Source organism: Myotis yumanensis, unplaced genomic scaffold (genome assembly GCF_028538775.1).
Source record: "Myotis yumanensis isolate MYYU_CA2020_CCGP unplaced genomic scaffold, mMyoYum1.0.hap1 SCAF_1, whole genome shotgun sequence".
Classification (NCBI taxonomy): domain Eukaryota; kingdom Metazoa; phylum Chordata; class Mammalia; order Chiroptera; family Vespertilionidae; genus Myotis; species Myotis yumanensis.
The window spans coordinates 109,039,790-109,052,203 of NW_027223752.1; the positions used below are offsets into that span (position 1 = coordinate 109,039,790).

General features: G+C 38.6%; 1 protein-coding gene across 23 annotated transcripts in view; it reads right to left on the minus strand.

Annotated features, from left to right (window-relative positions):
- The window catches only part of PARD3 (par-3 family cell polarity regulator), a 798,768-nt gene that overhangs the window by 459,040 nt on the left and 327,314 nt on the right, over window positions 1–12,414 (minus strand). The window lies entirely within an intron of this gene.

A 12,414-nucleotide genomic window follows, 5' to 3' on the forward strand; every position in this document is an offset into this window, starting at 1 on the left:
GTCCATCCATGCTGTTGAAAATGTAAGAGTTCTTTCTTTTTTACTGCTGCATGGTATTCCATTGTGTACATGTACCAAAATGTTTTATCCACTCATCTGCTAATAGGCACTTGGTCTGTTTCCAAATCTTGCCTATTATAAATTGCGCTGCTATGAACATAAGAGTACATGTATTCTTTCTGACTAGTCTTTTGGGATTCTTAGAAGTGGGATCACTGGGTCAAATGGAAGTTCCATTTTTTAATTTTTTGAAGAAACGCCAGATTGTCTTCCACAGTGGTGGCACTAGTCTGCATTCCCACCAGCATTGTTCTAGGGTTCCATTTTCTCCACATCCTCACCAACACTTGTCCTTGGTTGATTTGCTGATGATAGCCATTTTGACAGGTGAGGTGTGAGGTGACACTTCATTGTCATTTTTATTTGCATCTCTTGGAGGATAAGTGAATTTGACCGTATTTTCATATGTCTCTTGGCCTTCTGTTGTCCACTTTGGAGAACAACAAGTATCTATTTAATATTTTTGAAACAAGTTAGAGCTATATTTATAATAAACAAGAGGCCCAGTGCACAACATTCATACACTGAGGAGGGGTGGTGGTCCCTCAGCCCAGCCTGTACCCTTCACAGTCTGGGAGCCCTCGGGGGATGTCCAACTGATGGCTTACTAGTAGGCCCACTCCCCAGCTGTCAGTTGGACATCCTTAGCACTGCAGCGGAGATGGGAGAAACTCCTGCCACCGCCGCTGTGCTTGCCAGCCATCAGCCTGGATTCTGGCTGAGCAGTGCTCCCCCTGTGGGAGCTCAATGACCACCAGGGGGGCAGCTCCTGTGTTGAGCGTCTGTTCCCTGGTGATCAGTGTGCATCATAGCAACTGGTCGTTCCACCATTCAGTAGATTTGCATATTACCCTTTTATTATATAGGATTGACAAATGTGATTTTATTTTGCTCATTAGAATCCACATATGGGTAAGATCGTGTGATACTGACTGGCTTATTTCACTTCAATTTCATTCTGTGAAATCAATACTTCTAATTCGTATATTGATAAACTTCAAAGCAAAAACACATTTCCTTGAGACTTATAGAAGTTTATTAGGCAGTGCCAATATGCAAAATCCTAAAGATTATATTTGCAATGACAAAAAATAATCTACAATAAAGCCAGTACTTTTTATCTAAAAGATTATTTAAGAACATAATCTACTTATATAAAAACCCTGGGTGTAACATCATGGCCAGAACCCCGACCAACCGCAAAGAAGTCAGTCCTGCAGGGGTCGTCTTGGAAAAGGCTGTGCCCTCCCCCAGCTGCTTTCTGGAGGGCGAAGTTTCAGGCAGGAACCTGCCCTCAGGCAAGGTTTCAGGCAGGAACCTGCCCTCGGGGCGAAGCATGGAAGTGAAATGATTTGTAATGGATCTATTATTGAAGCTACCTTTGGAAATATTATATCTATAGATAATATTAAAAATATATCTAAATGTGCAATTCTTTGTCCAAAAAATGAGCATGTTCAAAAATTAAATGAAGAAAATTTGGATATACTCGATGGAGATTTTCACACATATTTGAGTGATGATTCCATTGATTCCACAGATAATGCTGAAAAGGAAAATTTTCCCATTGAATTTCTTAATATTATTACTCCTTCGGGAATGCTGTCATAAATTAAAATTGAAAGTGGGTGCAATCATCATGCTTTTGAGAAACCTCAATAGTAAACGGGGTCTTTGTAATGGTATCATATTTATTATCAAAAGATTACGACCTAACATTATCGAAGCTGAAGTATTAACAGGATCTGCAGAGGGAGAGGTTGTTCTGATTCCAAGAATTGATTTGTCCCCATCTGACACTGGCCTCCCATTTAAATTGATTTGATGACGGTTTCCAGTGATGCCAGCATTTGTGATGACTATTAATAAATCATAAGGACAAACTCTAGACAGAGTAGACATATTCCTACCTGAACCTGTTTTCGCAAATGGTCAGTTATATGTTGCTTTCTCTCGAGTTTGAAGAGCATGTGACATTACAGTTAAAGTTCTAACTACTTCATCACAAGGGAAATTAGTCACTCTGAAAGTGTGTTTTCAATCTTACTGTGGGGTACAGGGAGATATTAGAATAAGTTTTATCACTTCATCAGTCATTTTTTGCATCACTGTTATTTTTATATCAAGTTTTTGTTTTCATATCATGTTTTTGTTGTTTTCATATCATGTTTTTGTCATTTTTATATCATGCCTCTGTTGTTATTATATCCTTTTGTTACTTTTTATTTATTAATAAATTTATATATTATTTTCATATACACTTTACTAATTTCCTCTCATCTCTCACACTTATAGAGAAAGGGCAAAGAGCAATATTAAAATATCTCCACTAATTAATTCCCCTTTTAAAAAATATATTTTATTGATTTTTTACAGAGAGGAAGGGAGAGGGATAGAGAGAAACATCGATGAGAGAGAAACATTAATCAGCTGCCTCCTGCACACTCCCCACTAGGGATGTGCCCTCAACCAAGGTACATGCCCTTGACCAGAATCGAACCTGAAACCCTTGAGTCTGAAGGCCGATGCTCTATCCACTGAGCCTAACCGGTTAGGGCAATTAATTCCCTTTTAATGTGCACGAAATTTGTGCACCAGGCTACTAGTATATAATAAATATCATGAGGAATTACTCTTTTTTATTTCATTATAACTTTAATTGTCCACCTTCAAGACTGCCCCATTAAGCTTTGCTGTCGAGTGGAAAACTTCCTTTTGCCAGAAAAAAGTTGTTCCTGACATGATCAGGGATTTTTCTTAACATCTAAATGTACCCCCACATCATCAGGTGTCAAAAGCTACCCAGGCTGAGAAGTGCATATTGATTCACTATTTCTTGGTAACAGAAACCTGGTTGTGGAGCACATTTTTTCCAGAGTAGGGAAAGTAAATGTCCTCTCTCCACCTAACCCCTACCCAAGCCAATTACAATTCAGTAAAATTACACAGAATCTACCAATGCCTTGGAATAGAAACATAACCCTGCCTTCCTAAGCTGCAACTCGAAGGCTTTCACAGAAAAAGCTATTTACCTGATGGTCAAATGTGTTGGCAAGCTCACATTCCTATGTTGCAGAAATATAGAATATTTCATGAAAATTACAGGAGTAATGGATATTTCCATGCTAGCATAAAAAACCCTTTGTTTCAATGCAAAAATTCCAAACACTTTTTAAAGTGTCATATTCTGAAATACTAAATATTCTATGCATATAAACTTCAATTTTACAACTTCTACGCATCCTGTACCTTCAAATATTCCTTGTGGTTTCCAGATTTTAAAGTTACAATATTTTTCACTCTTCAATTGTGGCTACAGAAAGCAGTTTACTGATTTATCATTTCCCAAAAAAAAAAAAAGAAATATTTTCTTTTCTTATGAGACTGAAGTGAAATTAATAACTATGGCTTAGGTAAATTTATTTTTAATTACATGAAGCTTGTGAAAATCATCAGTAATCATATTGTTGATTCATGTAACAGACCCATTCTCCTCTCTGAGGCCAGTGTTTATCTTTTGTGCCTCCTGAGACTACATCGGAGCATGACCTTGGAAGCAATGCCAAGGCTAGAGCTTAAAGGAAAATAACCATAAATGTCCTGTAAATAGGGTAGTGCTCAATGAACTTTTCTGTTCTTGAAATCATACTTTAAATAATACATGAGGCCCTGGTCGAGTAGCTCTGTTGGTGGGAGGGTTGCCTGTATGCCAAAAAGGCTGTGGATTCCCAGTCAGAGCAAGTGTGGAAGGCAAGTGATTAGTGTTTTTCTCACATTGATCTTTCTCTTTCTCAAAACATATCCTTGAGTGAGGATTAAAAGTAATAAATGAGAGAGTTTGAGAATGGTGGCTGCTGCACAGACATTCTAGGACCAAACTGGAATTACAACTAAAATACAGAAAATTTTCCAGAATAATCAATGAAAGACTCAATAGAGAGAACCCTGATAACCTAGGATCAAAACTGGAGAACACATAGAGACTAGTAGGAGGGGCGGAGGTGAAAAGGGCTGGTGGGCTACCACAGACAGCAACTGAAGTTACACAGATATCTCAGCTGTGGAGGGTTGTCACTGGAAAGACTGGGGTCTAATCACCAAGCTGGGCCCCCCAGCAGAAAGCATCAGAACTGACAATGGTACCAACATAAAATCTGGCTGTGAAAAGCAGCAGGATTGCTCTCTGCCAGGAAAAGAAGCTGGAAATTCAGCACCCTCTTAGAGGGCCAACACATAAAATTCCGTGTGGAGCCACCTACTCTGTGATTCAACAGAGGGAGAGCAGAGTGGACAGGAGCTTTGTAAATAGAAGTCAGGATAGGGGTTCTAGAGTTAGAGCTCAGAAGGCAGACACCCCAGTATCCTGTGCTGGGTCATTCCCTTACACAGTGGAGATCATCTGTCTCAGGCACACATTTACTAACTACACAGGCAAACTTGCCTGGGGGAGGGGTGGGGGGGGGGGGGCGGGGAGAGAGACAGTTGATCCACCCTATTGGAAAACACCTTGTCCCACAGTCCAGAGTTGCTCAGGCCCATTAAGAGACTGAGACTAACAATTAGCCTCCAGGCAGAAGCAACTGCCCCACCCTGTTGAAAACAACTTTTGTGGCACCTGCAAATGATTGCCTGAGTGCAATTCAAGAAAAAAATCCTACCAGTCTGTAGACAGAGGCAGTATTTGGAGGCTTTGAATCTTTGCCTGATCTAATTAGTTAGAATCAGTGTTTGACACTATCCTATACTAGAGGTTGAGAGGCATAGCACATCTACCTAATACATAGTCACAAGCCAAAATGAGAAGACAAAGAAAAAACCCCCAAATGAAATAACAAGGGAATTCTCCAGAAGAAGAGATAAATGAAATGGAGATAAATAATTTATGTGATACAGAGTTCAAAATAATGATGGTAGCCCTAACTGGTTTGGCTCAGTGGATAGAGCGTCGGCCTGCGGACTCAAGGGTCCCAGGTTCGATTCCGGTCAAGGGCATGTACCTGGGTTGTGGGCACATCCCAAGTAGGGGGCAGGAGGCAGCTGATCGATGTTTCTCTCTCATCGATGTTTCTAACTCTCTATCCCTCTCCCTTCTTCTCTGTAAAAAATCAATAAAATATATTTTTTTAAAAAACCAACAAAAACAAAATAATGATGGAAAACATGCTCAACAGCATGAGAAAAGATATAGTAACTATGAAAACAAATAAAATGATATAGCACAAATAAAAAACACATTGGAAGGAATACACAGCAGATTAGGGGAAACTGAGGATCGACTCAGTGAAAAAGAAGACAGGGTTGAAAAAAAATCACTCAATCAGAGAACCACAAATAAAAAACAAATTAAAAAAAAACAGGAGGACAGCTTAAGGAGGCTGTGGGACAACGTGAAACGTAACAGGTGTTTCAAATACAGAGTGTTTCAAATACAGAGTGCTATTATATTCAAATAGCAGGTGTTTCAGAAGAGGCAGAAAGGGAGAATTGGATAGAGAATGAGTTTGAAGAAATAATGGAAGAAAACTCCCCTAACCTGGCAAAGGAAAAAGACACACAAGCCCAGGAGGCACAGAGAACCCCAAGAAAAAAGAACCCAAATAGGCCCATACCCAGACACAACATGATTAAAATGTCAAAGATTAAAGACAAAGAGAGAATCTTAAAGACAGCAAAAGAAAATCAAACTGTTATCTACAAAGGAGCTCCCATAAGGCTGTTAACTGATTTCTCATTAGAAACCCAACAGAAGGGAATGGCATGAAGTACTCAGGGTAATGAAAAGCAAGGATCTGAGACCAAGACTAATGTATCCAGCAAGGTTAAGGTTATCATTCAAAATAGATGGTCAAATAAAGAGCTTCCCAGACAAAAAAAAAAAGGCTAGAGGAGTACATCACCAACAAGCCAGCATTACAAGAAATGATAAAGGAACTGCTGTAATGAGAAGAAGAAACAGAGAGAGAATCCTGGGCATACAGAATTAAAATGGCAATAAGTAAGTACCTATCAATAATAAACTTAAATTTAAATGGATTAAATGATCCAATCAAAAAGCATAGGGTAGTTAAATGGATACAAAAACATGACCCAACTATATGCGGTCTACAAGAGACCGACCTCTGAACAAAAGACACACACAGGATAAGAGTGAAGGGATGGAAAAGAATTATCCCTGCAAGTGGAAAAGAAAATAAGCTTGAGTAGCAATACTCATATCCAACAAAATAGACTTCAAAATGAAGGTCATCACAAGAGACAACCAAGATCATTACATAATACTAAAGGGATTGATCCAAGAAGAGGATAAAACTCTTATATTCAACTGATATAGGAGTACATAAATATATAAAAAAAACTTCTAGAGGACTTTAAGGATGAGATTTACAACAATACAGTCATAGTAGGGGACTTTAACTCCCCACTGACTAAACTGGATAGATCTTCCAGACAAAAACTACACAAGAAAACAGTGATTCTAAAGGACACACTGGATCAGATGGATTTAACTGACATTTATAGAACATTTCACCCCAAAGCTTCAGAATATACATTCTTCTAAAGTGCAACATGGATCATTCACAAAGATAGACCACATGTTAGGACACATTGAAATTAGAAATCAACTACAGTAAAAACACCCCAAAACATATAAACACACGGAGACTAAATAGCATGTTATTAAACAATGAATGGGTTACCAACCAGATCAAGAAAAAAATTTTAAAAAACTTCCTGGAAAAAAAAGAAAATGAACACACAACAACCCCAAATCTCTGGGACACAGAAAAAGCAGTCCTGAGAGGGAAGTTCATAGCACTACAGGCCTACCTCAAAAACAAGAAAAATCCACAATAAACTATTTAACCCTACAACTTAAAGAATCAGAATGAGAACAAGAAAATCCCAGAGTAAGTAGAAGGAAGTAATAAAGATTAGAGCAGAAATAAATGATATAGACTAAAAAAAAGAAAAAAAAATCAATGAAACCAAGGGCTGGTTGGTTAAAAGGATAACAAAAAGTGATGAACCATTAGCCAGAATCATCAAGAAACAAAGAGAGAGGACCCAAGTAAATAAAATCAGAAATGAAAGCAGAGAAGTAACCATTGACACTGCAGAAATACAAAAGATTGTAAGGAAATACTATGAACAACTATATGTCAACAAGCTGGACAATGTGGATGAAATGGACCAATTCCTAGAAAAATACAATCTCCCAAAACTGAATCAGAAAACCTGAATATGCCAATAACAACTGCTGAAATAGGATCAGTACTTATAAAACTGCCAGCAAACGAAAGCCCAGGTCTGGATGGCTTCACAGGAGAGTTTTACCAAATATTCAAACTATAATCATCAAACTATTCCAAAATATACAAGAGGAAGGAACACTTCCAAGCTCTTTTTATGAGGCCATCATTATCCTCAATCCAAAACCAAATAAAGACACTACAAAGAAAGAGAATTACAGTCCAATATCCTTGATGAACATAGATGCTGAAATCATCAAAAAAATATTAGCAAATGGGATCCAGCAATATATTCAAAAGATCATACACCATGACCAAGTGTGATTTATTCTAGAAATGCAAGGTTGGTAGAATATTCACAAATCAATGAACATGATATATCACATAAACAAACTGAAAGACAAAAATCACAATGTAATATCAATATCTATTCACTGTTCAATAGCATGCTATTTAAATCCCATGTGTTTGAATTTTTAGTATTTTTACTAAATCAATTAGTAATTGATTTCTATTTTCATTCCACTGTGATCTGAGAAGATGCTTGATATGATTTCAATCTTCTTTAACTTTTGTTCTCAAGTGGGTTTTTTTTAGACAGTATATAATTGGGTCATGTTATTGTATCCATTAAGCTACCCTAGGCCTTTTGAGTGGAGCATTTAATGCATTAATATTTAAGGTTATTATTGATAGGTACTTATTTATTCCCATTTTATGACTATGTTTCACTCTCTATTTCTTCTCATGTTTCTTAATTTTTTTTTTTTTTTCTTTTTGGCTCTCTGATTGATTTCTTTGTACCCTGTCTTCTAATTCACTAATTCAATCCTTGGCTTCCCCTAATCTGCTTGTATCCCTTCCATTTTGTTCTTTATTTGTGCTATGTCATTCTTAATAGTTACTATATCTTCTTTCATGCTGTTCTTTCATTACAGCAGTCACTTGAGTATTTCTTATAGTACTGATCTGGTGGTGATAAACTCCTTTAGCCTTTTTCTGTCTGAAAAGCTCTTTATTTCCCCATCTATACTGAATGATAGCCTTGCTGGATATAGTAATCTTTTTTTTCAGATCCTTGCTTTTCATTACCTTGAGTACTTCATGCCATACCCTTCTGGCTTGTAGAGCTTCTGATGAGAAATTAGCTGACAGCCTTATGTAAACGCCTATGTAGGTAACAAATTGCTTTTCTCTTATTGCCTTTGAGATTCTCGCTGTCTTTAATCTTTGGCATTAATTATGATGTGTCTGTGCGTGGGCCTGTTTGGGATCTTCTTACTTGGGACTCTCTGTGCCTTAGGAACTTGAGACGTTTTCCTTCACCAGGACAGGTAAGTTTTCTGCCATTATTTCTTCAAACAGGTTCTCTATCCCTTGCAAACATTCTTTTCCTTCTGGCACACCTGCTATTTGAATATTGTTACATTCACGTTGTCCCACAGCTCCTTAAGCTATCCTCATGTTTCTTAATTGTTTTTTTTTTTCTTTTTGGCTCTCTGATTGATTTCTTTGTACCCTGTCTTCTAATTCACTAATTCAATCCTTGGCTTCCCCTAATCTGCTTTGTATCCCTTCCATTTTGATCTTTATTTGTGCTATGTCATTCTTAATAGTTACTATATCTTCTTTCATGCTGTTGAGCATGTTTACCATGATTACTCTGAACTCTATATCTGATAAATTTCTTATCTACATTTCATTTAGGTCTTCTTCTGGAGAATTCTCCTGTTTTCATTTAAGGGTTTTTTCTTGTCTACTCATTTCGGCTGTCTGTTTGGCTTTGTGATTGTGTATTAGGTAGATGTGCTACACTTCCCAATCTCTAGTGCAGGACAGTGTCAAACGCTGTTTCTGACTAATTATATAAGGTAAAGACTCAAAGCCTCCAGAGATCCACCTCTGCCTGCAAACAGATTGCATCCAGTCTTGAGTAGCATAAGGCAATCTTACAAAGGTAGGGCGAGAGGTGTTCCAGCCAGGTGTGGCCAATTGCATCTGCCTGGATACTAATTGTTATTCTCAGTTTCTTAATGGGCCTCTGAAACACCACAAGGTGTGGCAAGGGGTTTCCCAATAAGGTGGGGCAAATGTCTTCTCCCACAGTCAAAAATCGCCTGGATAGCCAAGGTCTGCCTGAGAAAGATGTCTTCAGCAGCATGAGGGAAAAACTCAGCACAGGAAACCGAGGTATCTGCCCTCCAAGCTCTAACCCCAGAGCCCCAATCTTGGCTTCTGCTCACAGCTACTGTCCACTCTACCCTCCCTCTGCCGAAGCCCAACATTAGTAGCTGCACACAAAATTTGTGGGTTGGCCCTTTAGGAGTCTGCCTGCATTTCAAGTCATTTCTCCCAGGCAAATAGCAATCCTGCTGGTTTTCACAGCTCACCTTTCTCAGGTCTGGTGCTCTCTCCTGGGGGCACCAGCTTAGGGTTTAGATGCCAGAGTTCTCAGTATCAACCCCCAACAGCTGAAAATACACTGAGTGGCCAGATTATGACCACCCCATCAGTACTTCGTTGGGCCACCTTTTGCCTTCAGTACTGCAGCGGTTCTTCTTGGCATTGACTCCACAAGATGTTGAAAGGTGATGTGAGGAATCTGACACCATGCCTGATGAATAGCACTGTTCAGTTCTGTGAGATTTGATGGTTGTGGAACCAGCTGTCTGATGGCTCTTTTAACTTCGTCCCACAAACGCTCAATTGGATTGAGATCTGGTGATTGTAGGGGCCACCTAAGCAAGGTAAAGTCTCCCTCATGTTCTTGAAAGCACTCCTGAAACAATAGGAGCACTGTGGCATGGCTCATTGTCTTGTTGGAAGAAGCCATCTTCATTGGGATACGCCATCAACATGACAGGATGAACTTGATCAGCAATGATACTTAGGTATGTTATGCTATTCAGACGTTGTTCCACACGAATTAAAGGGCCCAAATCACGCCAGGAAAACATGCACCAAACCATAACACTGCCCCCACCAGCTTGAAGGGTTGTACTCATGCATGTGGGGTGCATGCTTCCATGCTGTTTCTGCCAAATTCTCACTCTGCCATCTGCATGATGCAACTGGAAACGTGATTCATTGGACCACATGACATTTTTCCAATGCTCGACTGTCCAATCCTTGTGTTCCTGTGCGAATTGGACACGTTTTATCTTGGTAACTGCAGACAGCAAAGGTGTTCGAACAGGCCTTCGGCTTCCATATCCCATACGATGCAGTGTATGGCTAATTTGCCTAAAAAGCTCAGGTGGTCATAATAATCTGGCCACTCAGTGTATATCTCCAGAACTTCAGCTGTTGTCTGTGGGAACCCGACAAGCCCTTTCATTGCTCTACACTTCCTACCAGTCTCTACGTAGTCTCCATTTTCCATCCTTGGGATTAGAGTTCTCTCCAGCCAGTCTTTAGTTGATTATTCAGTATTGTATTTTTGCACTTCAGTTTTAATTCCAGTTTGGTCTTGGAAGCATGTCTGTGTAGCATCCACTTACTCTGCCACCATTTTTAATCTCTCTTAAAACAAATTCTTAGTATTAAGTCCTATTATGTTTAAAATGGCTACTGTGCTTCCCTTTGCTACAACTGAAGCTGATCCACACCCCCAAGATATTTAATGAGTTATAAAGGAAACAATGATTATTTTCAATGATTTCTGACCCACTATACTTCACCTACTTTAAAACCTATTTAGCCCTAGCTGGTTTGGCTCAGTGGACAGAGCATTGGCCTGTGGACTGAAGGGTCCCTGGTTTGATTCCTGTCAAGGGCACATGCCCGGGTTGCATGCTCGATCCCCAATAGGGTGAGTGCAGGAGGCAGCCAATCAATGATTATCTCTCATCATTGATGTTTCTATCTCTCTCTCCCCCTCCCTTCCTCTCTGAAATCAATAAAATAATAAAAAAATTTTTAAAGTAACGAAATTTTTTCCCCATCACCATTTATTCCCTCTAGGCCCTCTTCCACCTCCTCAACCAGCACACTGTTGTCTGTGTCCATGAGTGCTTTCTCTTTTTTTTTCTTCTTTCCCTTCCCCACCCCTACAGCCCCACACCTCAATCACTTCACCTCTTCAACTCACTGCCTAACTATTTTTATACATTTATGAATATCCATGGAAATTAGATCTACTCTGAACACAAGTTAAATGTCATGAGGTCTATTCATAAACTGGATTCTATATCTTTGGACAGTCTACTGCATGATAAAGCATTCTAAAACTTCAAGCTAATCTCAATAAAAAAATACTCCAAATTCCTCATCAAATGTATAATAAACTGTTTCAGAAGAATGGGCCTTACAGTTAAATCCTTAATCCAAAAAAATCAGAGACTTCAGTACACTGTTTTTTCCTGGTAGTTGCTTTGCAGTTTACAGTAATGTATTACAGAATTGTTTTCTTACTTGAACTAGTACAAAGAAGTTTATAGAAAAGCAAAACCAAGTTAAAAGAAATATGTAAAATGGGTGTTTTCACATAGATGCAACAAACAAATAAAGCAAACCTCAAGCCACATTCATTTTTATATTAAGATGTGACTAGTATAGTTGCACATTTCTCAATATATATTATATATATATACATACATATATGTGCACACACATGATACATAATGTGCTACCATTAAAAAATGTTGATTAATTCACTCAACAGATGTTAACTGAACATTATTCTATAGGTTCAATAGGGAAAATGACTAACATAGGTTAAAGTTCATTAGGTAAAGGGTTATAACTGTAACAAAATAAGATGATAGGGCACTGTAGAAATATATGACAAAGAGCATTAATAAAAAAAATTAGAAAAAATAAACTAAACAGACTAAAAAAATTAGTTCAGGACTAAAATAAATTCGATCAAAAAAGAAATTTTCATTTTGTAGACTAGCAGTGGTCGCCAACCCTTGGTCTGCGGACCACTAGTGGTCTGTGAGGTTCGAAAGGTTGACAAATGCTGGTTTAAGGAAACCTTTGGAGCAGAGGTTGCCAACTGGTGGTCCGCGGACCACTGGTGGTCCATGAGGTCCAAAAGGGTAGCGACTACTGGACTAAGGAAACTTCCATTTTGGAGGGAAATAAAGTTATCAACTAAGTA